Here is a 9,334-nt window from a genome sequence, read left to right on the forward strand (position 1 = left end):
CCACTGATAATGCAAGCCAAAACTCTTCATATGTGGGAGATTTTCAGGGACATTCAGCTGAGCAAATGTACAGAAGGGATTCGGTTCTCTAGATGTAAGCATCTACTGTTGTTTCAGGCTCCTGTGAGGTCTGGATGGTGCAGGGAGATGTGGCACAGGACCTGAAAGAGTCCCATTGCTCTCTGCAGGCCAGGTGGGGTGTATTAGGGCACCCCCAAAACCTTTAGATGACTCTGTTAGGGGCCTGAATCCCACCTGAGTGTCCACCATAGTGTCATCTGGATAGCTTCCTAGGATCTGTTGACTCAATTTCTGTTGTCTGTGATGGGAGTTTAGCTAACACAGGCCTTAAAGCAGACACCTGAATGTAGGTGTCCAATATTAACTGGACAGCCACTGTTTTTCTGGACATCCTTATTGATGATTTTCTAGACTTCCTTATCAACAGTCTTGCCACATAGTTGGGACATCATTAGACAATTCAGCATATTAACAGAAGAAGAGGGCTAAACAAAATGTTAAGCTTAGACACACATCTTTTTCTTGCTTCCCTCCAATGGGTCACAGTGGCTCAAGAGTACTCCTAATTTTATTGTGAACATACAGGGTGCATTTTTCAGCCTAGATTTCCACCATCAGAGTTTGGGGGTTCAACTGTTAGAGCTGGATTTTATGCCTTTCCAAGGTGAAAGCATGAAAATTACAAGAAGTCTATTAGAAAACCTGGGCTGACCTAATTTCAATTATCCTTAGAAGGCATTAGTTAGAAAAAATGACATTGAAAGAGAGATTTTGTTCTCTGGAAGTGAGATTTCTTATGTCATTAGGCTACTCTTACCTGAGTCAGAAAGTGCCTCAAACAAGGGAGGAAAGTAGGGGGGATCACTGTAATGGAGAAGAGAAGGAAAGGTGCAGGAAGCATTGCTGAGATGGGAGCTTAAATAACACAGCAGACACTTCCAAATATAGGTCAATAAAATTAAATGGAGGGATAAGGCAAAAGAAGGCAAAAGAAGACTGCAACTGAATTTCTGGTATGTGAAGATGGGTTGTTTCTTCAGAGAGGTGAAAGGAGTATCTGAGAGGACATGAATATGCTGAAGGCTTCAGAAGTCCTTGCAGGAGAGCTAGCAATCACTGGGTGTGCTGACACGTACTCTTGTCAGGTATAATTAAGGCTCCCATTCTTCCCTACCACCAGCTCTACATATTAAGATCCATTCTAATTTAATTACCTATATTGCAGCATTTCTTCATTCAAAACAAATAGCTGCTAGGAATAGTGCTTTCAGGAGAACACAGTGAGGTGGTTTGGTGGTGTGGTGAGGGGTTTTTTTGGCACTGGTAATTGGCATTCACAGTAAGCATGAGGAAATCCCAATTCCCAGTGCCTTGGGGGAGATAATGAAGTTTGAACAGTTCTGAGAAATCAGGAGAGTGGAGCTTTGAAATAACTTTTACAAAAGGAAACAGGAAACTTCTGTTAGTTTTTGTTACAGGCACCAAATGGGAGGCTCACAAACAAGCTAAACCCTTGTAAAGCAATTTGTTGTCCTCATTAATGTTATTTATGTGCCACAGAGCCACAGCTAAGGGCTCCATCCAAGCCTAAGACCCTCTTTTCCCAGTACTGTACAAGGAGATTACATTAAATCATCTGTGCCACCTGGAATTCACAACAAGTGTTTGAGGAAAATTTCCCTTAGGACTGTTTTTTTTGTGATGGAGATGGAAATGACCACAAAAATCATCCAGATTTTAACCCAGCTCTGATTATTTCAGACAGCAGGATGAGCCAGATAGTTTATGCCCTGTAGATATTTACCCTCCTGCTGCTGGCAAGTCCCCTCTGGTTTGCATCTAAGGGCTCTTTGCATTTCACTGGAGATCTTGAAAGTATTTTCTGTGCAAAGACAGTGTCTGATACCTCTGAAACCTGTTATACCTGCTGCAGCCTAATGAATCTGTTCATATACATCCAAAAGCTCCTGTGTGCAGAGCTCCTGCGTGCCACGTGGACATAAACATTGACTTCAGCTAGGGAAAGCCACATCATGGAATACATTTATTTGTCAAGCTTTTTGCTAAAGGAAGCTGAAATACAGAGCTAGTGAATCACTGAACTGTAGAATCATAGAATAGAATAGAATAGAATAGAATAGAATAGAATAGAATAGAATAGAATAGAATAGAATAGAATAGAATAGAATAGAATAGAATAGAATAGAATAATAGGTTGGAAGAGACCTTCAAGATCATTGTGTCCAACCTGTCAGCTAATCCAACCCACCTAATCAACTAAACCATGGCACCAAGCACCCTATCAAGTCTCCTCCTGAACACCTCCAATGATGGTGACTCCACCACCTCCCCAGCCAGCCCATTCCAATGGGCAGTCACTCTCTCTGTGTAGAACTTCTTCCTGTTAGAGAAAACCTTGAAGATCAGGGAAGCAAGAGTCTCCAAAATTTGGACACAGAAGAAATGTGCCTGAAGCATGACAGAAGTAACTAAGTCATGATTACAGAGATGACAACAAACACAAGCAACATCACCTAACTAAAAGGTCACCCTTGCCTATTTTTCTTTCTCTAAGAATGAAAAAAAAAATCTGCAGATTCTGTTTGTTTCATTAACTTTTGGCCTAAAGAGGTCTGTGGATAAAATGAGCAAACTGGGAGAAAAATGCCTGAAGAACCATGGGGTCAGGAGACCCAAGCCCAAGCAGTTTTTATTCTCAATCCCAAAATGTAAAGGCATTATTTGGGGTGTTTCCTTTTTAAACATTCACGCAGCCTGTATGTTGAAAATTGATATTTGCCACTTAGAATCATAGAATCTGTCAGGGTTGGAAGGGACCACAAGGATCATCTAGTTCCAACCCTCCCTGCCATGGGCAGGGACACCTCACACTAGATCAGGCTGGCCAGAGCCTCATCCAGCCTGCTCTTAAACACGTCCAGGGATGGGGCCCCAACCACCTCCCTGGACAACCCATTCCAGGGCTTCACCACTCTCACAGTAAAGAACTTCTTCCTCACATCCAGTCTGAATCTCCCCACCTCCAGCTTCATTCCATTCCCCCTAGTCCTATCACTACCTGATATCCTAAGAAGTCCCTCCCCAGTCTTCTTGTCGGCCCCCTTCAGATACTGGAAGGCCACAATAAGGTCACCTCGGAGCCTTCTTTTCCCCAGACTGAACAGCCCCAACTCTTTCAGTCTGTCCTCATTGGAGAGGTGCTCCAGCCCTCTTCTTGTCAAACAACTGATTTTAAGGCCTTTTAGTTTAGCAGCCAAAAGTTAAGGCACAAATCTCCAGCTGCTTTTGGAAACTGAGTATCTTTCATTGTTAAAGAACAAAAACATCCCACAAAGTCTACTCTCTCTTTTCCACATCTCTTCAATAGCACATGTGGTGATTCCTCTCGCTCAGTAAAATGTTTTCAGCATCTTTAATGCTTTGTATTAACCAAAGAAACTGGATAGTTAGGAAGAGCTGATGGCAGAGTCCTTTGTGCACATGACTTCTGGGCATTTGGATTTGAGACTAGACGACACACACACCTCCCAGTGAGAAGACCAGAGCTGAGATCCCCACTTCAGCTTCTTTTATGTACTGAAATAACTACAAAGAGCAACACTCCATGCAACAGCCATCCCAAAGTCATTCCTCAGAACAATAGGATGCAGTCTCAAGCTGCGCCAAGGGAGGTTTAGGCTGGATGTTAGGAAGAAGTTCTTCATGGAAAGGGTGACTGGCTATTGGAATGGGCTGCCCACAGAGGTGGCGGAGTCACCATCACTGGAGGTGTTTAGGAAGAGACTGGATGGGGTGCTTGGTGCCATGGCTTAATTAATTAGATGGTGTTGGGTGATAAGTTGGACTTGATGATCTCAAAGGTCTTTTTCAACCTGGTTAATTCTGTATTCTGTCCCTGATTGTTGCTTAAATCCCCCAAGTCAGCCTCACCCAGCCATGAGCTGCATCGGCATGCTGCTAAACCCTATTGTTGGCTTTTGGAGTACAGTAACACAACCAGTTATTGATATTACCTTGAATATTACACAACCTCTTGAAAATGCAATCCATTATGAGAGTGAAAACAGGTAATTTCTTGGGAGGACATTCAATTCCTGTATTTAGTTTCCCTTCTGGTTAAGCTGGTCCCATTGTATTGCTGCCTGTTCTTTGAATTGTCATTTATAAATTGCTCTGGGTACAACTAACTCTTGTGGAAAAGGTTTCAACAATAGCAATCTACAGTCAAACGCACACAATTGCTTTTACAAAAGGGAAAAGAAATCACATTGAGGAACATAAACCTCAGTCCCTGTGTACTGCAGTTTAAAATAGATTATGCCCTATGGCTGGTAATGTGCTTCAGTTATGATCATTATGAGTCTACTAAATAAGAAGCCAATTATTGTTCTAACAAGGCATTCATTAGTAATCTAGACAGAGATCATATAGATGGTATACAACAGCTGGAAGTGACACAGAAAAGCAGAGATGAGATGAAGGCACAGGTATAAAAAGCAGAGCTGTAGTCCTTTGCAAAGACCTGGCTTTAATTAGGACAAACAGCAACCTGCCATTAGTGACTCACTCTCCACCTTGCTGGGTGTTTGATGAGTGCTGTGCTTTCCCAAGCCTTTAACATGGGAGGAAACCAAATACCACAGCTCCAGAAAAGGCTCCACTGCAGCCAGAACAGCTTGGGCTCTGTCCTTCAGTCCAGGCGTGCTCCTGCTGGTGCATAAAGGCACCAGGACAAGCTAGGATATTAGCACCATAGGACAGGCCACCTGACCATCATTTAAGCTAAGCAGCATTCTCATTTCTTCAGGTAACACCAAGCTGAACTATAAGCTTCCTAACCTCAAAGTAGTTCTTGAATGGCAGACAAGTCACTGCCCCGTGGAGCTATGTGGTGACCACCACATGGTTTCAGCTGATAAAATGATTGATTTCTGTTTCTAAGAGATTTCAGGCTGCAAATACCAGGTCCATAAACCACTCTACAGATGTATTGCAAGCTCCTGCCCTCAGGATGCCCTGGTTTTGACTGGGATAGAGTTAATTTTGTCCTTAGCAGATGGTATAGTGCTGCTGTTTGAATTTACTGTGAGAATAATGGTGCTAACACACTGATGTTGTAGCTGTTGTTCAGATGGGTTTACACTAAGTTAAACTTTTCAGCTTCTCACACCACCCCACCAGGAAGGAGGCTGGGGCCACAAGAAGCTGGGAGGAGACAACTAGCTGAATCAAACTGGTCAAAGCTTTAATCCATACCATACTACATCATGCTTAGTAGATAAGCTAGGGGGAAAGCTGGCATCTGGCTGAGCGCCACTGCTTGGGAACTAACTGGGCATCAGTCAGCAGGCAGTGAACAATTGCACTGTGCATCACTGGGTCTTTATATTCTAATTCTTTTATCATTATTATTTTTACTCTTGGAACCACTAGTGCAGGGCTTGCCACCACAGCAGCCACTCTCCTGCCCTTGCCATTTCCATCTAGTAGCTGCAACCACCCTGACAGAGAAAGGGTTGGAGGACAATGTCTACCCCACATGAGCTCACCTGCATGGTAAGGCATGGGAATGTGCAGAGGATCCTCGCTTTCAGGATAGTTATGTTCCTTAGGCTGGAGGTCAGGAGGAAGTTTTACACAGAGAGAGTGATTGCCCATTGGAATGGGCTGCCCGGGGAGGTGGTGGAGTCACCATCACTGGAGGTGTTCAGGAGGAGACTTGACAGGTGCTTGGTTGCATGGATTAGTTGGGTGGTGTTGGATGATAGGTTGGACGCAATGATCTTGAAGGTCTCTTCTGGTCTGGTCTGGTCTATTCCTATTCTATTCTATTCTATTCTATTCTATTCTATTCTATTCTATTCTATTCTATTCTATTCTATTCTATTCTATTCTATTCCATTCTATTCTATTCTATTCAGTTTCCCCACAGGTGTGACCCAGAGCTCAGCATCCCCTTTGCCAGTGCTCTCAGGCCAGATTTTATAGTTGCAGAGTAGGACAGGAGAGGAGATGGAGGGTTCCACATCAGTGCAGCGTAAATCATTATTAGATGAGTACTAATGAATGAACACACAAATCCCAAACTGGAACAATTAACCACGCTACTGCTGCAGGAGGGCATTTTCCTTGCTGCCACAGCTGCCTCTAGGTGGCTGATTTTTAAATTACTCTTTCCTTATCACTTCAAGACATTGCCTGGGGAGCCATCCTGCCTTATTTTTTTCCAAGTATACCTAAGCACTCATTTGCGTGAAAGATCTGTGCTCCTGCTGAACCCCCAGTCGGAATGTAGTTTATACCTGTTGAAAAACTGATTTGTGAGAAGAGAGAGTAAATGCTGGATAATTTTAAAGCACCTTTGTACACACACACACCTGCAAGACCAGCAGGTACAGCATGCACTGTGAGGGAGGTGCATGAGCAACTGTTGGGTTTGTGCAGGGAAATCTGCTGCATTTCTTGCAGCAGAGCTCACAACGAAGCAGCAGCATGACTTGCTACCACATGCTGGCCACATGCTGGGACAGGAGGCAGTATCTCTGACATGGTTGCTGTAATTACTCATGGTTGCTGAGGCAGAAGGAAACAGGTAGTGATAGGACTAGGGGGAATGGAATGAAGCTGGAGGTGGGGAGATTCAGGCTAGATGTGAGGAGGAGGTTCTTCCCCATGAGAGTGGTGAAACCCTGGAATGGGTTGTCCAGGGAGGTGGTCGGGGCCCCGTCCCTGAAAGTGTTTAAGACCAGGCTGGATGAGGCTCTGGCCAGCCTGATCTAGTGTGGGGTGTCCCTGCCTATGGCAGGGGGGTTGGAACTAGATGATCCTTGTGGTCCCTTCCAACCCTGAATGATACTATGATACTATGATACTATGATATAGCAGGACAGGCAAAGGTATCTCCAAAGTCTGTCAAGAGGCAGCAATAGGGTTCCTGGACTTGTGCTGTGAGTTGGTCTCAGGCAGCTACCAGGAATGACTGCTTCAGAATACTAAATAAAAACAGGCAAAGAACCTAGCTTAGTTGGAAATATGTTTGAAGAACTCATAGGGTTAAAATATATATATATATATATATATATATATATATGGTGGATCCTGGATGTTCCAGAGCCCCCACTTTCATCACACATGTGGGTGTGGAGATTCCTGTACCCAGACCAGCCCAGCCCCAGGGACTGTGGTGGGATCTAACACCCAGAGGCACAAATCTCAGTCATCGTTGCCGGTGGCTCTGGGATTTTGCCTCGATATTTGTATTTCATGCACTTTGAGTCCACTTTGCACATATAAGAGCTCAGCACATGTCCCAGCTGGTAAGTGAGTATGGCAGAAGAGATTTGGGCAACTGGCTCATTTTCATTGCAAACCTGGTAAATGGCAGCTGGAGGGCAGAAAATGTTCTTTGATGCCATGTTCCTCCTGAGGGCATGTCTCATAAACTTCTTTATGGCCCGTGTAATTATGTCACTCACCAATAATTAAAGCCCTTTGTCTCCCTGCAAGCTGGGTAAGATGGCTTATACCATCCACAGCAACGTGCCCATGGCTCATGTCTATGGTTCAGCAGAGCTGCTGCCCAGGCTGGGAATGGTTACTCCTGCCAGCAAACCAAGTGATGCTGGTGGGATCTCAGCCACAAGTGAGTGGCAACCAGCTCACTTCAACCCATTTTTTCTTGATTGACTTCACCTTTTTATGCACCTACCTCAGCCTCTCTGGGACCTTGCTGTGCTCAGAGATCTGGTGTGCAGGCTTGCTGGGCAGGGGAAGACAAGGGTAGAATATGGCCAGGCACTGCCAGAGCTGTGTCCATCCCTGACATTTTTGCCTTAGGTTTATAGCTAGTTCAGTTGGGCACATCCAGCTATGTTTGTATTTCATCAACACAAAAGTTACTTCATCACCATGGAGACAGCTATGATTTGCATCTTAATTAAGCAGTGACAGAAGCCCTACTGATAAAGGTAATCTTTAGCTATGGATCCCCATTGACTTCAAGTTCCAGCATTCCTATTCATTATTAGGTGCTTCAGAAAGCAAAATTTCACTGGCAATTGGCAGGGAGCTACATCTTAATGTTTTTGCTGTGCTGATGTTCTGATGTGATTAAATATTTCCCACTGGTGAGACAGGCAAGTACTCTGGGCTGTAGCAGAATGGGACTGGCACTGTGGCTGTGGTTCTGCATGGCACAAACCCCATCACCTAAAGCAAGAGAATTTGGGGGGCACAAAGAGGGCCTATGGACAGGTGTATGGTGCTGGCAGCACAACACCAAGCTGCCCAAAAGATCTCCAAAGCCTGAAGACATGGGGGCTCAGAGGGCAGGCAATGCCCCTACTGGATTTCTAGCATGGCAGCTTTTGCCCATTTGTTGGACACTGAAATCTCATTTCCACCTCCTCTGTGCTGAAGGGACATTGCAAAAATACTGTTTTCCTGATGACCTGCACACATGGTAGCAAACAGGGTACAATGAGACAGTTGCAAGGGTGCAAAGAACAGAGTGCAAGGAGCTGGCTGGGGCCATCATGCAGGGAGAAGAGGAATGGTGACAAGTGAGATGGAACTAACCCAGGTGCGATGCACATCCCAGGCATTTGGCACAGCCCATGCTATTTCACAACTCCTGCTCCCAGTGCAAAGTGCTCTGGGGATGTGTCCACAGCCTTCTCATCCGTGTACCTGAGCTTCACTGCCATTAGTGGATCCAACACCACAGCACTTAGCACCTTCAAGAGCTTTATCATTCTTTTCCAGTGCATAGTGCACTAGGATAGAGAGATATTCTGTAACTGCCAGCAGTACCCACTAATTTGGGATGTCCATGGAGCAAGGATAAGAAATCAAGTGGACTTGACAAAAACTTGACCCAAACCTGTTCTTTGATGACCACATATTGATCTCAGAAACTACATAGTTCAGTCACTAAACCAGGCAGACTGAACACTTAGAAATCAGGCTTGCGGCTCATCTCCTTGTGGTGTATAGCATCAACTAAACACCCAAGAACACACAAACCTGCAAAACAGGAGGTAATTTGGCCACAAGGAGGGCAGAGGAGGGTGCCTGTCCTATAGGTAAAGACAAACTCCTCCTTGAGAGATGTGAATGTGATCAGCAAAGCTTCCAGACCCTGGTGCCTTCTGGATTTTATCTCATAGGAGATTTGCAGGCCTTGGAGAAAAGGTGAGCTTAAATCAAAGCTCTTTGCACTCTAAAGGCTTCAATTCACATTTTGTTCACATATGTGAGGGCTTCTTGCTGTGTGAACTTGCTGGCACTTGAT

Source organism: Melanerpes formicivorus, unplaced genomic scaffold, assembly GCF_026170545.1.
Source record: "Melanerpes formicivorus ecotype bairdi unplaced genomic scaffold, bMelFor1.0.p_v2 SCAF_13, whole genome shotgun sequence".
In the NCBI taxonomy this organism is placed as follows: Eukaryota; Metazoa; Chordata; class Aves; order Piciformes; family Picidae; genus Melanerpes; species Melanerpes formicivorus.